The sequence below is a fragment of the Lissotriton helveticus genome, chromosome 8 (assembly GCF_964261635.1).
Source record: "Lissotriton helveticus chromosome 8, aLisHel1.1, whole genome shotgun sequence".
In the NCBI taxonomy this organism is placed as follows: Eukaryota; Metazoa; Chordata; class Amphibia; order Caudata; family Salamandridae; genus Lissotriton; species Lissotriton helveticus.
This window is the reverse complement of record NC_136069.1, coordinates 372,913,085-372,925,810: the sequence shown is the minus strand read 5'-3', so window position 1 is coordinate 372,925,810 and position 12,726 is coordinate 372,913,085.

Below are 12,726 nucleotides of genomic sequence, written 5' to 3'. Positions count from 1 at the left end.
GTAGAGAATTCCACAGCCGCGCTGCGGTAAACCTGAAGGACCGACCACCCAACCGGGACCTCAGAAACTTGGGTACTACCACCAAGTGAGCCGAGTGGTCTTGGAGGGATGTTCCATGAGAAAAGGTCCTGCAGAGGAGACGGGCCTTGTCCGTGTAGAGCTCTAAAACCCAAACACAGAGCTTTGAAGTTCACCCGTTGAGAGATTGGCAACCAATGGAGGTCCCTAAGTGCCCTGGCAGAAGAGTCCAGGCGACGTCGCGAGAGTGCCAGTTTGGCCGCAAAATTCTGTACTCGTTGGAGTTTTCCTAGTAGAGTAGCTGGTGCCCCCAGCAGCAGTGCGTTGCAGTAGTCGAGACGACTTAAAATTATGCTCCGCACTACCTCTGGTCTGACCTGTACCGGGAGCAAGCGTAGAATCTTTCGCAGTGATCCAAGTAATGCCATACAAGTGGCGACCGTTTTGTTCACTGATGTGTCCAGCTGTAAATCGGAACTAAACATTACCCCTAAATTCCGAACCGATTCGGCAGGCAGACTAGTACCTTGGAAATCAGGAGACCAAAAACCCTGTGGTAGAGGTCTGGGGGTCCGATCCATAGAGCAATGTAGCACCTCGGTTTTCGAGCTGTTAAATTGTAGGGAGTTGTTACCCAGCCATTCTGCCGTGGTGCTCATGCATCGATGGAAGACCTCCTGTGACACCCCGTCCTTACCCTCAAACGAGAAGATAAGTTGGGTGTCATCGGCGTAGTTGGTGACTGATATGCCAAAAGATTTAATCAGCATGATCAGGGGACGGAGGTAAAGATTGAAAAGAATGGGGCTGATGGCCGAGCCCTGGGGTACTCCCTGACCAACCCTCCTGATGTTGGATTTAAAGGGTGGCAGGGCAACTACCTGGTACCTTTGATCGAGATATGACACCAGCCATTCAAGGGCCAAGCCCGACACCCCAGCCTCCATCAATCTCCTGATCAGGATTGCATGGCTGACCGTATCGAACGCGGCCGACATGTCGAGCAGCACTAAAAAGGTCATCGAGAACAGTCACTAATGCCGACTCTGTCCCATGTGCCGGTCTAAACCCAAACTGAGCCACATCCAAACAATCAGTAGTCTCAAGAAAATTGGAGAGATGTTTTGTGGCCAGCTTTTCAAGAATTTTAATAGGGAGAGGGAAATGGGCCTAAAGTTGGCTCGGCATGTGGGGTCCAGATTCTCCTTTTTAAGCAGTGGGGAAACCACCGCCAATTTCCAGCAATCTGGAACCCGTGCTGAAGTGAGAGACTGGCGACAGATGGAAAAAAGTGGGGGAAACACCTCTTCACGAAAAAGTTTCCAGAATTTGGGTGGAAGAGGATCAGAAGGTGAGCCAGAGGACACCCCGTCAGCCAAAGAGCAGAAATCCTCAAAAGATGGTAGAGGAAAGTTGGTCAGCTCACCTGATTTAGTACCCTCCTTCCTATTCTCAAACGAGATGGAATCGTGCACCGCACGGCCAGTTGACGAGGAAAGGTTGTTTAAGATGTTAGCAATCTTATCCTCAAAGGCCTGTGCTAGCGAATCGCATAGAGCTTGAGAGGCCGGGATGACATTTTTGGTACAGCCAGGATGGGCCAGGTCCTTTACGATCTTGAATAAGGCCTGAGATTTATTTACAGCTGCCATCAAGGATTCTTCAAAGAATCTAGCTTTGGCAAGCTTGATCTGGATTTTATAGGACGCCAGTACTTGTTTGAAGAGGACTCTATGTGATTCCAGGTACTGTTTCCTCCAGGTCCTCTCAGCCTGTTTACATTGAAGCTTGAGCTGCCGAAGTTCTTCCGAGTACCATGGCATAGCAAGATTAGTCCTATCTTTAATTTTTCGCAGCGGGGCCAAGGAGTCCAGAGTGGCCGAGATTCTCTGACAGAGAGTCTCGTAACTTACGTCCACATTCGTTCCCCAATACAAAGCCATCTGGCAGCAGAGAGGGCAAGATCGTTTGTTTGAGGAGTCTAGACCATTGTCTCCCCATTCTAGTGCCCCCCACACTCCCTTTCTTTAATGGAGCACTAGTGCACGAGAGGGAGAACTGGACGAGGGCGTGATCCGTCCAACACTGAGGCAGGACGTCACGTATAGCCGTTCGACCAGCGTCAGCAAAAAGTAGATCAAGAATATGGCCCTTTGAATGGGTTTTGGAGAGTACCAGTTGTTGTAGCTCAATATTATGGCAAGCTTGGACCAGCTCTACATAGGCCGTCTTGGTCGGTCCCTCTGACCAAAGATTGAAATCCCCTAACACCATCAACTTTGTGTGGGAGTGGGAGAGATCGTATATTAAGTCTATGAGCTCAGGTACAACAGATAACGAACTAGCCGGGGGTCTATAACATAATAGACCCGTGAATAGCACACCTCCTTGATCCTTGATGGAGAAACCCAATGTTTCGCACCCAGCGATTGCCTTGATGATAAGCTGGGAGACGTCGAGAGTCTGCCTAAAAATTAATCCAGTTCCACCTCCTCTGGCTCCCACCCTGGGATTATGCATTATTTTGAAGCCAGGGGGACAAGCTGTCCCCAGTTCCACCGAACTAGTCGGTGTTGTCCAAGTCTTTGTCATGAACAGCACGTCTAGATGGTAAGACTCGATAAGTAACGCAATTTCTTCACAGTGTTTGATGGGAGATCTCACGTTCAACAGACCACAGGACAACGCAACTGGGTGCTTACTGGTGATATTATACTTTCGGTTACTAAGTGAACCGAGATTAAGGCTTAAAAGTTCATCGCGGGAATAAGAGTAAAAAGCTACATCTTGGTTCCGAGAGACAGAGCTTTCGGCGCCTGGCGCGTCCTGTGCGCGAACGGGCGCAAACGGGCTTACCTCTGGCGCACCTCTGGCGCGCCGCCGGCGCGCCCGCTGCGCGCCTACGCTGCGCGCTTTAGGGGCGTCCATCATATATAGCCGTATACCCAAGAGTCCTGTAGTGCGATCACTAGCCCCCCAACCAAGATGGCGCCAGCAATTCGGCACTCCCTGGTTCCCTCACTCACCCAAGATGGCGGCTACCAACACCGCAACGCGATGTCCCCAGGAGCCCTAAGGTGCCCTGAAGCGCTCGAATTCCCGCAAAGTGCGGAATGAGGTCACAATTATAGTGCGGGTAAGAGTGGTACTAATAACACGCTATGAGAGAGGTAGCGCCTAGCGCCAAGATTGACAGCGCGCGCGCGCAGTAGAGTAGATTAATATTAAAATAATTAAAACAGAAATGCGGCAATAGATTCTGCAGCGCGCAATGGTCATGTAAGTCTGACCTGTCGAAGGGGAAGTTCTGCGTTTTATGCACTTCCAGACGCAAGAGTCCTGTAGTGTGATCACTAGCCCCCCAACCAAGATGGCGCCAGCAATTCGGCACTCCCTGGTTCCCTCACTCACCCAAGATGGCGGCTACCAACACCGCAACGCGATGTCCCCAGGAGCCCTAAGGTGCCCTGAAGCGCTCGAATTCCCGCAAAGTAAGGAATGAGGTCACAATTATAGTGCGGGTAAGAGTGGTACTAATAACACGCTATGAGAGAGGTAGCGCCTAGCGCCAAGATTGACAGCGCGAGCGCGCAGTAGAGTAGATTAATATTAAAATAATTAAAACAGCAATGCGGCAATAGATTCTGCAGCGCGCAATGGTCATGTAAGTCTTATCTACTCGGTCAAAAGCTGATTTAAAATTAATGAATGTTAGAAACTGGGTCATTCTTTTACCTAGCAAACTGTATATATCGTGAATATACATGCAGAGCCTTCTTTATTGCTCCAATACCCCTTCTAAAACCTGCTAGATTATCTACTAGTTTTTTCCTATCTTCCACCCAATCTTGTATGCGGTTAGAAAGCACCCTCCCATAGATCTTACCCACCCCATCTAGTAGTGATATCAGGCAGTAATTAGATGGATCCATTCTAGCACCTTTCTTGAATAGTGGATCAATTATCACCTCACGTCATGATTTAGGGGTTCTTTCAGATCTCAGCACAGCAATAAAAACCCTCATAACAATTGGGACCCATAGTGAAAGGCTGGCCTTATAGAAGTTTACAGGAGCAAAATCAGTGCCCAGGGCTTTATTTAACTTTGGTTGTAGGATAGCCTCTGCTTAATTTAACATTTGTTGTAGGATAGCCTCTTTGCCGACAGATTCAGAAAAATCCCATCCACCCTCTCACAGGGGTGGCTGAGTAAACATAGATGTAGCCTGTTGGGGACAATTTCTCAGTCAATTGGCGGCGTGAAAACTGGACAAGTGTGTGACTCATTTGTGCACCTCAATGCACATAACGTTCTCATCACTAATTGCACCCCCATGTAATTAGTGACCAAAAGTTCCTAGAGTTCTTTTTTATGGCCATCTGTTTAACTTTGTTCCAGATCTTAAGTCTCATCTTATGCTTCGTCCCCCAAATCAACTCTTTTTTTCCCTTCTCAATCTAGTGAAATTGTTATCTGAATCTCCACTTTTGTGGCGCCTCACCAAGGCATAAGACAGCTCCTTCTTTCTTGTCCAACATTCTTGGTCAAACCACTCACCAATGCGGTTATTGACACTCAAATGTCCATAGTATAAGAAGTTGCCAAAAAGTCAATAGATTGTTCAAATAGGACCAATACCCTTTTGTCATAAATCTTTCCGTCCTTTGTCATCAACAGCTTCTCAAAACTAGTCTGCATTTCCAAGTCCTGCGTAAAAAGATTATATTTTTCAGGATTCCACCTGACAGACCTTCTAAAACTTCCTCCCTTAAATGCTCTTCCAGGAATAGGAGCTTCCAGTTTGGCTCCAACACAAAGAGATGCGACAAGTGGATTAGGGTCACTGTCTGGATGCTGTACTACCCCCATATCCCTCACCACTCACCGAGGATTCTATATTGAATAAAAGTGAATCTATAATGGGCGAGCCTCTATTGGCATGGAAAGTCATAATTGCAGGGGTATCAGAGAGGGTGTGGCCATTCTGTTTTCTTATGCCATAGGTCAGGAACACCAACCTAAACCTAAATGCTGCCCCCAGACGTCCAACACAGTATTACTCCTATCCTTCCTACCTGGGTGTATATAGATATTTACAACATCCACTATCCCTTCTGTTGGCCGGTTCTCACCCTAGCTAATATGCACTATATATACTTATGGGAATGATCGGATTCATGAGGCTAGATAGCTTAGAGGACACCCATATCCCTAGGTCACCCAAGGGGGGACCCATGTACTGTTTGACTGAGGAGTATAGTAAGTGTTATAAACCTCCAAGTGAATTTTAACAGTTGCCCATGTCTCCTGAAAGCAACAGATGTCATTTGATTAAATATATGTTTGCCACTCTAAATACTCTGTTTTAGTCAATAACCCGAATACATTTCAACTAATAATTTTTAGTGTGCTGGCTACTCATCCCCCCATTATCCCAGTGTATCTCTACACGTGGCTGGGTGGGTTTGTAAGAAATATCATCCAAGACCCTCCCCCTCCATTGCAGGGCAGTAGTTGCTCTAGAAGCAACAGTACTACTTGTTAAAGCTTCTGGGAGCCATGCCCAAGTGCTCTTCCCTGGGATTTCAATCCTGTTTGTCTATCATTATTGCTCCTTCTTCGTCTATGATACACCACTAGCTGCTTAGCATCACTCTTGACTACTTCTGGTAAGATAAGGTGGACTGTCGGACGAGGAACAGCGAAAGCACTCCCAGGCACTATATGAGACGGTACTATGTCAATCCCATTCTACGCAGGTTGTCGGCATTATCCATATTCATTCTTGCCTCTTTCAGAAATCTAAATTGAACACGTGCAAAAAAATGACCATAGGTTTCGTCCTGGATCAAAGGATTCCCAAAGATCATATCGCCAGAAGTAAGTAATCGCAGAATCAGATACAAGATATCTTATATATGTGATCTACTCAGGGTGGCCTTACAGAAACATCAGAGAATATCTTAAAAATGTCCAATACAGGAGAGTTAAAAATCGGTTCAGTCCCTGTACAAGAGTCATGCCACAAAGGGTTCTTCCAGTCTTCTTCGCAATTCACTGTCCCTTTTTGCGCAGGTGATTGGTTTGTGCTGCCACTTGGCCTAATGAGACATACCAGAGTCAAAATGCCTAATCCCTTACACTACAAGATACTGATGGAGCGCGCTGGATCAATACAAACACACGCCACATCAGGGGCCAGCTCGACAAAACTATTTTGCGTGATAACAATCCCTGCGTTTTGCAACATTTACAGGGTTTGTGATCTCAGAATGGCTACTTCTAATGTACAAATTCCCCTTTATAATTCCTAAAATATTTTCCATCTTGTAAAATGGATTTTTCACCCCAAACGCAATTTGAAGGAGGGCAAAATGTATGTTCTGTCCAAATTGTGATACGGTATGCAATGTATGGGTGGTTTTGCAACCGCAGTCCTGTGCACAAACCAACAAACAGTTCCTGACACTCAAAGGAGGTCCTTTTGGGACTTTCTCTCCTTTAGGAATCATGTTGGGAGCTTCAGGATATCGGCCGTGGTCCAGTTAACCGCTGCCTGCTTTTCATAATGTCTTCCCAAATGTACACCTTTGATTTTTTTTAATGACTCCTGTTCCTTTAGGGAACCTGGGCACTTTACACAAAGCTGTTTGGGAATGCAAATAAAGGTATGGTGATCTGCTGTTCCATGCAGGCCATGATCTCTGTGTGTTCGTAGCCAATCACAGGAATGGTGGCCTTCCTATTAATATTCGTAAGGCGGGTCGTTCTGCGACTGGTGATTTCACAAAGCATCCTAACAGGACATAGGTCACTGTGCAAAATCAATTTATAGTTGGTAAACGTTGGTCCACAATTTATAAATACGTTTTGCTGCCAGTCTGATAGTACATCCGGTCCCAGATCCCTTAGCTCTCTACAATTAATTAGCCAGGCTCTGTTAAGTGAGCTCAAGGCATTAAGAATTTGGCAAAAATATAAAACTGCCTGCCAGACTTCTGATTTCAAGCGCTTCTCATCCAGTGAAACATATTGCAGAACGTGATCATTGCATCCCAGTGATGGAGGCCGGGCTGCATGTTCGGGGTTTTTATGATGAAGAGCTATTTTAGTGGATAATGGGAAGCGATCCAGACCGTGAAGCAAATATAATGTAATAAGTAAATGAACGGTCCTGGCAGGAAGCTCGAGCACTATGCCTGGCCAAATGCACTTGAGAAGGGCTGTGCCAAAGTAAACAGTCCGATTTTTTGTTGTATCAAAGGAATCAAGGACACTTGAGGGCAGGTAAAAGCAGGTGTTCTTAGGCATGCTCAAGTTAGAGAATGCTTTAAAATAAATAGACAACACATGACTAAGACCCTCATTTGGAGTAGTCCCACGAGTTCCGATATGTGCGGTAACTCCTGTTACTGCACCCATTGGATTTATGAGTTTTACGTTTTTTATCCCAACGACCACATAATGGGTTGTTATAAAAAAAACGTATCCGAATCCCCTGGGTAAATACGCCATTATTTATTGAAGGAAAAATGACTGGTAAACATAAGGGCCAACCCTATCATATTTCCCAGGTCCGTGCATGATGAACTGCTTCAGTCCAGGTTTTATCTTTGAATTCTGTGACTTACAGTCTTGTTTGTTTCATTATAAAACAGGACTACAGGTTCCACAATTCAAAGGAAACATTTGGACTGGACCAGCACATCACGCATGGACCTGGGAAACATGGCAGCTATGGAGGGCATGCGGACTATGGTGCAATAGGCACCAGTATCTGTATATTTTGCCTCATTTTAAGGACAAAAGTGGAAACAGGAGAAAATGATCTCGCATAAAACATTCGGTACATCTCGTTGTCGGTTTTTATTGTGTGTGATAATTATCACACATAAAACTGAGTCACTCGTAATGAGGGCCTAATGCGAGCTGACCCCTTCCATGCTTATGACGAGCCCAGCATAAGCCTGAACAGGAATCACACACATGCTCCCAGTCAGCCAATCACAATGCTGCCTTAGCACCATTGTAATTGGTCTGAGCGCCATGTTTCGGCACTCAGACCCTGACTGGGAGCCTGGGCATGTTCTCCACACAGTCTGTAATGCAGCCTGCTTTGAGAACATGAGAAGTGAAGACTCTTTGGCCAAGCAGTCATTGCACACTTAGGAGGCTGCTACCACTCCTCCACTGCCCCGACCCCCTCACTCAAAGCTGCTGGAAGTAGGACAAAATAAAATTATAATAACGCCAGTTATTATCATTTTAGTTTCCCTTTATTTCACTGCTAAATAGCAGTGGGGTGACGCTCCTTAGCGGAGGAGCCGCCACTGGCCTACCTTACATTAAAAATGTTATGCCTATGTCACCATGTATTGACATAGAGTAACTCGTCAGGTCTGACACTCTGAACAATATATCTGCTGATAGCCAGAAGCATGAGTATTAAGTTAAATTCACTACATTGGGTGTAGCCCCATCGTAACATTCATAGGCTACAGGTGCATTCAAATAGGCAATGTACCGACTGTAATGTATGGACTGACATAAGTTCCTTAGTCCAAAATAAAAAGCAAGTTTGTACTAATTACATATAATTACATCTGTGATCTTGAGGTCCAAAAAACAGTGTATTTTGAAGACTACTAACTAGTAAGCTTTATCATTGTGCACACTTGATCCAAAAGTGGGGCCAGGCACACGCAGAATAATGTATGTGTTTAGAGTGCTTTAGCATGATTAAACTGAAATTGCGACAGTCCTCACATCTACGGCGTTCAAGATAAACCATTTATATATTCCGGGGTTACCGAAAATACTTAAACTTAATTGATAGAAAAATATTCATCTATGCTGGAACACCAAAGACGAGGGGTCCATTAGGATGTCGGGCGGTGGCACCACCGCGGCGATGGCGGGGCGGAAAATCAGCTTTTTCCGCCCGCGAGCAGCGGAACTCATGTCCGCCACATTAGTATAGGTAAACACAGGTCATTTCCCGTCCGCCGCCGAGAGCCGCGCTCCGCCATCAAGGTGTGCCCGCCACCGCGGCGGCTGTAGCCAATCGAGACGCTCCGCCGCGGCCGATGACGTCCGCCCCGCTCGACAAATTAGGATGGCCCAAACAAGCAGACACACGGCAGCGGAGACACCGCACAGCTGAAGCAGGCGGAAAGTCGACAGCGGAGCACGAACGCCGAGACCCGACATGAACCCCATGGACCCAGCCCTCCACATGCATCCGGTCATGTACCTGCTGCAACACTATCGGCAGATGGGCCGCCGCGGACGCCGTCGCAGGTACGCCACTACACATATGCACCACACATCTCACATGGCGACACAGTGCCCAAACAAAACACTGGCATCCTGCTGGGGGGCACAACACATTCACATGGGCACCCACACATCACCCACCTCACAACAAGGCACCCCACGGCATCTGGAACACACAACGTCCGCCAACCTGCAGCAACGTCACGGTCACGGACACGTCACCGCCGCGGTCAACACATGCGCACTATGCAGAAGGCAGGGCAACACCAAGGCATGGCCAGGTCCCAAACATCACAGTGACACACCACCCCGACCAACACTGCACCCCACCCGAGCTAGTCACAGGCCAGGTGCCTATCCCGTGCAACCCCATGCACACCAACAAGCACTGTAACAACAAGCACAATACACACACACTGCGACACACAACCAGGGACACAGGCACTGCAGGATTGGCTGACAACGAACACACAACACCAGTGCACTCCCCACAGCCCACACAATTGCATACAATCATCCACACAGGGCAAGACAAAACAAACAACAGGCATACAACTCCTGGCTGACACATGTGTGTCTCACACCATACAGGGGCACACATACATACACTACAAACTAACGCCCTTCACACTGCACACCTCTGCCACACCCAACACCACACATGCCATGTAAGCCATGCCACCAGGACCAAGGGCCAACACAAGACGACCATACACATACACGCCTGGGCACACAGAAAGGAAAACACACACACCTCATCACATCATAGACATCGACTAAACCACAGCACAGCTGCACACCCTGTGCTGCCAGTGTCCCCCAAGGTGACCTGTGAACAGTGTATGCAGCAATAGCAATTCACCAACACGAAAACTGCATGGCCTGTAAAATAGCCATCACACAGTACAACATCAGCAGGGCCAGAATGGACTGAAGACCCTGTCCCCCCTGTCTAATAATCATATGGCCACATAGAGCCTTGCAATGGTGATTTACAAAATAGAGCATGGTACTCAGTCAAGCATATGCAAACAAGAAAAGTACTTTAATCAGTAAGGAGACAGAGAAAACACACCATAAGTAACTGTATTTATTCACATATTGCACAGATGTAGCTACACAACATTAGTAGACACCAGCAAGTCACAAAATCATGTACAAATGGCACAGACTATGCACTGGTCAAACACAATCGGGAAGTGCAGAGTCCTTGGCAGAGCAGAGCAGAGTACATCAGAGCAACAGGCCCAGAGTCCTTGGCAGAGCAGAGTACATCAGAGCAACAGGCCCAGAGTCCTTGGCAGAGCAGAGTACATCAGAGCAACAGGCCCAGAGTCCTTGGCAGAGCAGAGTACATCAGAGCAACAGGCCCAGAGTCCTTGGCAGGGCAGGGCAGAGTACATCAGAGCAACAGGCCCTGAGTCCTTGGCAGGGCAGAGCAGAGTACATCAGAGCAACAGGCCCAGAGTCCTTGGCAGAGCAGAGTACATCAGAGCAACAGGCCCAGAGTCCTTGGCAGAGCAGGGCAGAGTACATCAGAGCAACAGGCCCAGAGTCCTTGGCAGAGCAGAGTACATCAGAGCAACAGGCCCAGAGTCCTTGGCAGAGCAGGGCAGAGTACATCAGAGCAACAGGCCCAGAGTCCTTGGCAGAGCAGGGCAGAGTACATCGGAGCAACAGGCCCAGAGTCCTTGGCAGAGCAGGGCAGAGTACATCAGAGCAACAGGCCCAGAGTCCTTGGCAGAGCAGAGTACATCAGAGCAACAGGCCCAGAGTCCTTGGCAGAGCAGGGTACATCAGAGCAACAGGCCCAGAGTCCTTGGCAGAGCAGAGTACATCAGAGCAACAGGCCCAGAGTCCTTGGCAGGGCAGGGCAGAGTACATCAGAGCAACAGGCCCAGAGTCCTTGGCAGGGCAGAGCAGAGTACATCAGAGCAACAGGCCCAGAGTCCTTGGCAGAGCAGAGTACATCAGAGCAACAGGCCCAGAGTCCTTGGCAGAGCAGGGCAGAGTACATCAGAGCAACAGGCCCAGAGTCCTTGGCAGAGCAGAGTACATCAGAGCAACAGGCCCAGAGTCCTTGGCAGAGCAGGGCAGAGTACATCAGAGCAACAGGCCCAGAGTCCTTGGCAGAGCAGGGCAGAGTACATCAGAGCAACAGGCCCAGAGTCCTTGGCAGAGCAGGGCAGAGTACATCAGAGCAACAGGCTTAGAGTCCTTGGCAGAGCAGAGTACATCAGAGCAACAGGCCCAGAGTCCTTGGCAGAGCAGAGTACATCAGAGCAACAGGCCCAGAGTCCTTGGCAGAGCAGAGTACATCAGAGCAACAGGCCCAGAGTCCTTGGCAGAGCAGAGTACATCAGAGCAACAGGCCCAGAGTCCTTGGCAGGGCAGGGCAGAGTACATCAGAGCAACAGGCCCAGAGTCCTTGGCAGAGCAGGGCAGAGTACATCAGAGCAACAGGCCCAGAGTCCTTGGCAGAGCAGAGTACATCAGAGCAACAGGCCCAGAGTCCTTGGCAGAGCAGGGCAGAGTACATCAGAGCAACAGGCCCAGAATCCTTGGCAGAGCAGAGTACATCAGAGCAAAAGGCCCAGAGTCCTTGGCAGAGCAGGGCAGAGTACATCAGAGCAACAGGCCCGGAGTCCTTGGCAGAGCAGAGTACATCAGAGCAACAGGCCCAGAGACCTTGGCAGAGCAGAGTACATCAGAGCAACAGGCCCAGAGTCCTTGGCAGAGCAGAGTACATCAGAGCAACAGGCCCAGAGTCCTTGGCAGAGCAGGGCAGAGTACATCAGAGCAACAGGCCCAGAGTCCTTGGCAGAGCAGAGTACATCAGAGCAACAGGCCCAGAGTCCTTGGCAGAGCAGAGTACATCAGAGCAACAGGCCCATGAACACACCCAGATCGCTAACAATGGTCTAGAGTAGCACACCTCTGTGTGGCACAGGCGTCTGAGGGTGTTGACAACTCACTCCTGGCTGTCATGTGGAGTGGGACCTGGCTGTGTGTCAGGGACTGCAGGTCCACTTGACTGGTGTGACAGAGGGACATGTGATGTGGCAATAACAGAGGGCCTGCAAGGTGGAGGGCTGTGCGGACCAGGTGGCACCGTGGCACGTGGAGGTGGAGTCATGCACGCCCTTGACACAGTGTGGGTGGGAGAGGTTGGAGGGGTGCCCTTCCACTTCTTCGGAATATGAATTTGCTTCCCTGTCATGGGGTTGATGGGAAGTGGCGTTGACACCACCGGCACACCCCCCAACTGTCCCACATCAGGGGCAGACACTGGCACTCCCTCTGGAGAAGTGCTTGATCCTGCAGTACGCTTGGGCTGGCTACGCCTCCGGACCACCTTACCCTCTCTGGAAGGTGTACCCCCCACAGTGACCACCTTCCCACTTACCCCAGGGGTGGTGTCTACAGTGCCC